This window comes from Callithrix jacchus, chromosome 7, assembly GCF_049354715.1.
Source record: "Callithrix jacchus isolate 240 chromosome 7, calJac240_pri, whole genome shotgun sequence".
Taxonomy (NCBI): domain Eukaryota; kingdom Metazoa; phylum Chordata; class Mammalia; order Primates; family Cebidae; genus Callithrix; species Callithrix jacchus.
The window spans coordinates 26,875,083-26,882,083 of NC_133508.1; the positions used below are offsets into that span (position 1 = coordinate 26,875,083).

Here is a 7,001-nt window from a genome sequence, read left to right on the forward strand (position 1 = left end):
AAACAGTCACTAGAGTGGATTGGCAACCAACAGAATGGGAAAAAATTTTCGCAGTCTACCCATCTGACAAAGGGCTGATATCCAGAATTTACAAACAACTCAAGCAGATTTACAGGAAAAAAACAAACAAGCCCATTCAAAAGTGGGCAAAGGATATGAACAGATACTTTACGAAAGAAGACATATATGAGGCCAACAATCATATGAAAAAATGCTCATCGTCACTGGTCATCAGAGAGATGCAAATCAAAACCACATTGAGATACCATCTCACGCCAGTTAGAATGGCGATCATTAAAAAATCTGGAGACAACAGATGCTGGAGAGGATGTGGAGAAAAAGGAACACTTTTACACTGTTGGTGGGAGTGTAAATTAGTTCAACCATTGTGGAAGACAGTGTGGCGATTCCTCAAGGCCTTAGAAATAGAAATTCCATTTGACCCAGCAAACCCATTACTGGGTATATATCCAAAAGACTATAAATCGTTCTACTATAAGGACACATGTACACGAATGTTCATTGCAGCACTGTTTACAATAGCAAAGACCTGGAATCAACCCAAATGCCCATTGATAATAGACTGGATTGGAAAAATGTGGCACATATACATCATGGAATATTATGCAGCAATCAGAAATGATGAGTTCGTGTCGTTTGTAGGGACATGGATGAATCTGGAAAACATCATCCTCAGCAAACTGACACAAGAACAGAAAATGAAACACCGCATATTCTCACTCATAGGTGGGTGATGAAAAATGAGAACACATGGACACAGAAAGGGGAGTACTAAACACTGGGGTCTATTGGGGGGAAAAGGGGAGGGCCAGTGGGAGGGGGAGGTGGGGAGGGATAGCCTGGGGAGAAATGCCAAATGTGGGTGAAGGGGAGAAGAAAAGCAAAGCACACTGCCATGTGTGTACCTACGCAACTGTCTTGCATGCTCTGCTCATGTACCCCAAAACCTATAATCCAATAAAAAATTTAAAAAAATAAAAAAAATAAAAAATAACAGAAGGTAAAGGAGAAGCAAGACACATCTTACACGGAGGCAGGAGAGACAGTGGGCAAAGAGGAAATACCAGACACTTATCAAACTACCAGATCTCATGAGGACTCTCTTATTATCACAAGAACGGCCTGGGGTAACTGTCCCCATGATCCAATCACCCCCCACCCTCCGCACACACACCAAATCCCTTGGACCACACAAGGGAGTCATAATTCAAGATGAGATTCAAGTGGGGACACAGAGCCAAACCCTGTCAATGAGATTTGGACTGGACATCTAATCGATAGCACAGGTTAAATAATACCACAGAATGCGATCAGAAAATGCGGAGTGTTGAAATACCACAGGGTAAATAATCCGGTTTCTTCAATTAAAACTAAAGAAACCAAAAGAGTGCAAGTAAAAATCATGTAGGTGACACATGTAGAAGATATACTCAAAAACATCAAAGGAAACTTAAGACATGTTGCCATCCAATTGTAATGTATAGTCCTCATTTGGATCCCAATTAAAATAACTACAAAATAATGATGATTATAATAATTTACAAGATGATAAAAATCTTGAAAACTGACTGAATATCTAATTTGATGCATTAAGAGTTATGTCTAAATTGTCTCAAGGTCATAGGGTATCAGGGTCTGTGTTTTACATCATTAACATATTGAAATGCATAGAGAAATATTTGTAGATGAAATGAAACAATGTTTGAATTTTCTAATAAACTGAGGACACGTATCTTACACCTCAAGCGAATACTGAGGAATATGGGGGAAGTGTGTGGAGGTGTAGATGACGCACAATTGGCCAGGTGTTGATCATTAATAAGCTGATTAAACAGTAAATTAGGTTCATCAAACTATTAATGTTTTCTCTACCATAGCAAATGTTTGAAAATTCTATAATAGAAAAACAAAACTCTAGGAGCATAATAAAATTAAATACCCACTGATGTACCCCAAAGTGCTGAGTTTACAGGGAGTACTAGATTAATATTTAATAATCCTGTTTTTTGAGACGGAGTTGTGCTCTTGTTGCTCAGGCTGGAGTGCAATGGCACAATCTCCTCTCCCTTCAACCTCTGCCTCCGGAGTTCAAGCGATTCTGTGCCCCAGCCTCCCAAGTAACTGGAATACATTTTTTTTTTTTGGAGAGGTCACTCCAAAGGTTAAATATAGTTTAGTTCCATTTACATGACATTCTGGAGAGGGCAAAACTATAGGGATGGAGAGCCTCTAAGTGGTTGGGGGTGGAGAACCATGTCACCACAATAGGAGAGTGAGAGAAGTGTTCTGGGGATGGATCTTGTGTGTCCCACACCTGCAAAACTGCACCCCAAAAGAGTCAACCTCCCTGCATGTTCATTTTCAAAATATTTTTTAATGTAATGAGTGGTCTGGGAAGTCCTCGCCTAACAAAGTGACTTCTGATTTAAGGCCTGAAGAAGGGGAGGGCACACTCCAGGTGGATGGCATGGCCAGGGCAAAGCCTGAGGCCAGAGCGTGCCTGAAGATGTGAGGGACATGGAGGACACCCGTGTCCAGCCCACCTCAGTGCTTCTGCAGTGAGAAGGGGAGGGAGTCTGGGTGCATCAAACAGGAAGCCTGTGAGGCAGGAAGTGGCTCAGGGACAGTGGGGCTGGAGAAAGGGGCTGGCAGAAATGCCAGAGCCCAGGGCCACATGCAGACTTAGGGTTTGGAGCCATTAAAGGGCAATGAGCCAGGAGTGGCAGGAGATGACCTATTTTTGAGAGATCGTGCTGAGAACAGGCCTTAAAGGCAGAATCCCAGAGCCTGGCTTGGGGCACTGCAGTACTGAAGCCCAAGAGTTGAAAATTCTCTTCCTCCTAACTCCTACCTCGGCCCTCTCCCTGTGCAGATACCTACAGCACACTCCACAGTATGCTCCTTGTGGGCAAGAACGACAGCCTCCACGTCATGGCTCAAACACAGTGCAGGGACACATGGTTGTCTTCCAGGAACTTCTGGACAGGGTGCCCTACAGGAGCCACAGTAACTGCAGTACAACTGATGGGACACTGCACATCAGGCAAACAAACCACTTGCCATTCATGACTATAGGCCCTGCGAAGGCCCCACAAAGCGGGCCCTGCTCACACACCCTGTCCAGGGCGGGAATGTGAGCCACGGGAAGGCTAAGAGCAGACCCAAGGTCATGTAGCAATGAGGCTGGCACCAGAAGCTCCCCCTACAGCACGCCAGCTGGGGCTCAACTGATTCCCTCAGGCACAGCTGACCTCTGGCAGAGCCAGGCCCTGGTGGGGAGGGACTCCTCCACTTGGGAGGGGTGAAGGTGGGGGTCGGGGAATGCATATCTGCCTGGAGACATTCAGTGGCCAAGTTGGGGGTGGCCCAATTTCCTGAGCAGAAGTGGGGGCCACAGGCAGGCTCAGGCGTTTCTCTGCTCTGGAGGAAGGTATTCAAGGCCCAGGTGTCTGAAGACGTCTTCCTCTGAAGCCACATGGAAAAACGTCCTCTGCTCCGGGTCAAACAGCCTATGGCTATTCAGCCACAGACCCTTCACCTTCCTGCTGTAGCGGCGCAGCTCCCGCTGGAAAAGCTTGGAGCCAGTGCAGCCAAGCAGGGCGAAAGGGAACTGGCTGATGGGTACGACCTCCAAGTCCACCCTCACGGCCTTCCAGGATGGGCAGGACCTTGGGGATCGCCCCACAGCAGCCCCTAGAGGTTGTGGTAGGTGTAAAATGCAGAAACTCCTCTCGAAAGCATCCATGTGGCTCTGCTGGGCCAGGTGGGTAGGGGACTCCCAGCGGCTATGCCGGTGCTGGCGGTACAGGATGACGCCCTGGTCCTGCAGGCGGTGCATCACTCTGGGCAGCAGCCCCGCCTCCTGGCCCTCCTTGGGGTGGGTGATGAGGAAGTCCACGTCATGGCCCTGCAACGTCCCCCTGCGGAAGCCGCCGGTCAGTGTGACGGTGGCCCCAGGCATGGCCTGCCCCACAGCTTCTTCCACCACCTGCTGCAGGGCATCTACATCGGACCGCAGAACTGGGGTGCTCAGGTCCTGGTGGTCCTGGATCCCCGCTTTCTGCTGTTGGGTCAGTTTCTGGGGCTGCTCTAGGAGGTCATCCAGGGTTTGCAGTTTTTCCTGCCACCACCAGTCAGCAGTCCTCACACCGACCCCGAAGACCTGGGTGAAGAGCTTCATGGTCTGGTGCCTCTCTGAGCTTCGAACTCTCTCCACCTCCTCACACACTCCATGCTCCAGCAGCTCCTGGACAACCCTAGAGGAGTGTTCTCCAAGCTGGGGTAGCCCCTGCAGCTGGCTCAGTGTTGTGACGGGGATGGTAAGGGCTTTGAGCACTGAGGCCGCTCTGCAGAAGGCGAGGAGGCGGCCCTCGCTGCCTTGGAAGCCCGCCGCCTCCTCCAGTGTCTCCAGAGCCTCTGTGAGGCTAGTACAGTGGTGTGTGAGGAGCGTGGGGCGCTGGCAGGCATAGGTGGGCATCCATGCTGGACTCGGAGGCCCCTTCCCCGGCCCGGCCACCTCCAGGCGGTGCCGGCACTCCACAGGCACAGGCTGCCCAGCTGCCAGGCTCTCTGTGAACCAGCTTATGTCCAGCAGAGCTGGGGGGCTGCAACCCGGGAGAGCAGCTGCCATCCTGCGCTCCTGCCAGCTGATGGCCTCCTCTGCTGAGGTCTGTTCCATCACAACATGTGTCACTTCGGAGCTGCAGGAGTCGAGGACACGGAAGCCTTTGGAGCGGGCCAGGCGTGTGAGGGAGGCCCGGCGGCTGCGAACCATGTGAGGCTCGACCAGGTAGATGGCGACGCCTGGGAAGCGCATGCTACGCAGCCTGGAGGAAGCGGCATCGCAGCTAGGGGACCCGACCCGCGCACGCCGCCCTTTGGGGAGCATCTGAGGGAGCCATGGCCCAGGAGCAGTTACGCAGGGAGTCAGTCCGGACCACTCGGACCGCCTGTGGATCTGGGAGAAGTTCGTGTATTTGGATAAGAACCAGCACACCTGGCTGCCCTTAGTCATCAAGGTACAGCCCGCTTTGGAGCGAGAGGATGGTGAGGCAGCAGGGGCAGCCCCGGGAGCTTGGGAGGCCCAGGACGGGCATGGCCTAGAGGAGCACCCACTGTGGGGCAGGGAGGCTCCCCACAGATGAAGCCACTTTGAGCCCAGCTCTGGGCTTTTGAGTTCAGCAAGCCGGAAGAAGGGTGGGAAAACCACAAAGGAATGTCGACCAAAGGATGGGACCTGTGAGTGTGACTATAATGTTGACTACAGCAGGACGTTTCTGGGCTTCGGGGTCCTAATCCTTAAACTGGCTATTTCTAAAGTAAGTGACTCATTCATACGGCCCATCATCAGAATCATCTTAGGCGGGTCCCAGAAATCTGTATTTTATAAATAACCTTCAACAGCTTAGGGTCATAGCAACCTTTGCAATAGAGTGTGAGGTATTTCCTATTCCCTCTGTGCTTTATTAAGAAGAACAAATTTAACGAGTAATAAATACCGTAGTCTAAGCGCCGGTATTGAATCAGTATTGGCTTTGTTTCATTTGTGATACCTTAAGATGCATCCTTAGTTCATGTTAAGTTTTTATTAAAGAACTCTAACTCTTTTACAAGTATTTGGATTTACTCAATGAAAGAGTCAAAAAATATTCAAACTCTTTCCAAACATACACTGATGAAAGTATACCAATTTAAAAATAAATCAGAACATGTATGTAATACAGTAGCAAACAAGAGTTATTGAGTGTTGACTGTGTCTCTATAGATGGGAAACGGAAGCAAAAAAATATACATGTGCCCAAGGTAGGACTGCCAGTAGGTAACGGGGCTGGAATTCTAGGCTCTTCAACCACCGAAATTTGCACTTCCATTGGCATTTAAAGTTTTTAAATATAATTTTTCTTTAAAAATAATGTCAAATGTTTACTTAAGTCATGTGGTTTATCGAAAACACCATAGTACTCCATTAAAGTTACTGACTACAACGATCATGATGTTTCAAAGAATATGTTCCAGTTTAATCGGCTAAAAAATATTTGCATATATAATCATTATTACCAAATGTGGGATTGGCATCAAAATAATTATCAAAATTAATTTTTAAACTGATTATTCTATGTTGTGTTTAATGACAGAACAATTATTTAATTTATTTTTTCCAAATTAAGAACAGTAACTAACTCTGAGATCATTAGCCCAGGAAGAAGTAGGTGAGGCATAGCCTGCTTTCTTGGCTGTCAATTACTAGTGGAAATGATGTCGAAGGCCTTGCTGAGGAAGATGCACCTGGTAAACGATGCAGATAACTTAGAGTATAATTACTCAGAGCCTGATAAATGTCTACATTTCAAAATGGCAAGGTCAACTTTAAATGTTTAGAAATGTTTATACCTTGGGAAGCCAGGCTGGGCGGATCACTGGAGGTCAGCACTTGGACACCAGCCTGGCCAATACTGCAAAACTTTCTCTCTACTAAAAATACAAAAATTAGCCAGCCATGGCAGCATCTGCCTGTACTCCACGATACTTCAGAGATAGAGATAGGAAAATGGGTTGAACATGGATGGGGAGGATGCAGTGAGCCGAGATCACGAAACTGCACTCCAGCCTGGGCCGAGGAGCTAGATTGTCTCAAATCAACCAAACAACACAAAACGTTTGTACATTTTATGATTTATACAAAATCTCAGATCTAGTTGTTACTTAGAATTTCTATCCACAGAAGTTCCTTAAGTGCTATTTTTGTACTAAACAAAAAGAAGGAATATGTACATTGTCATGCAGAGTACAACTATATCCCCGTGATTTTAAGATCCCTTTACAGCATTAAGAGAATAGAAATTTTCTTAAATATTTACCAAGAAAAAGTCAATGATCTGCAATCATTTAAATGAAGGGCATGAATTCCAGCTCATGCTGCTTCCGCACTGGGAATTTGGCGCCACAATAATAAACTGAGGCATCAATGACACACTTCTTTC

General features: G+C 47.4%; 1 protein-coding gene and 1 pseudogene across 1 annotated transcript in view; one reads left to right on the forward strand and one right to left on the reverse strand.

Moving 5' to 3' along the window:
* Positions 1-7,001, forward strand: part of LOC103790987 (amyloid beta A4 precursor protein-binding family B member 1-interacting protein-like) — a 216,554-nt gene that overhangs the window by 31,044 nt on the left and 178,509 nt on the right. The gene's annotated exons all lie outside the window — the stretch shown is intronic.
* LOC100390017 (DNA-directed DNA/RNA polymerase mu pseudogene) lies at positions 3,227-4,909 on the reverse strand (annotated as a pseudogene).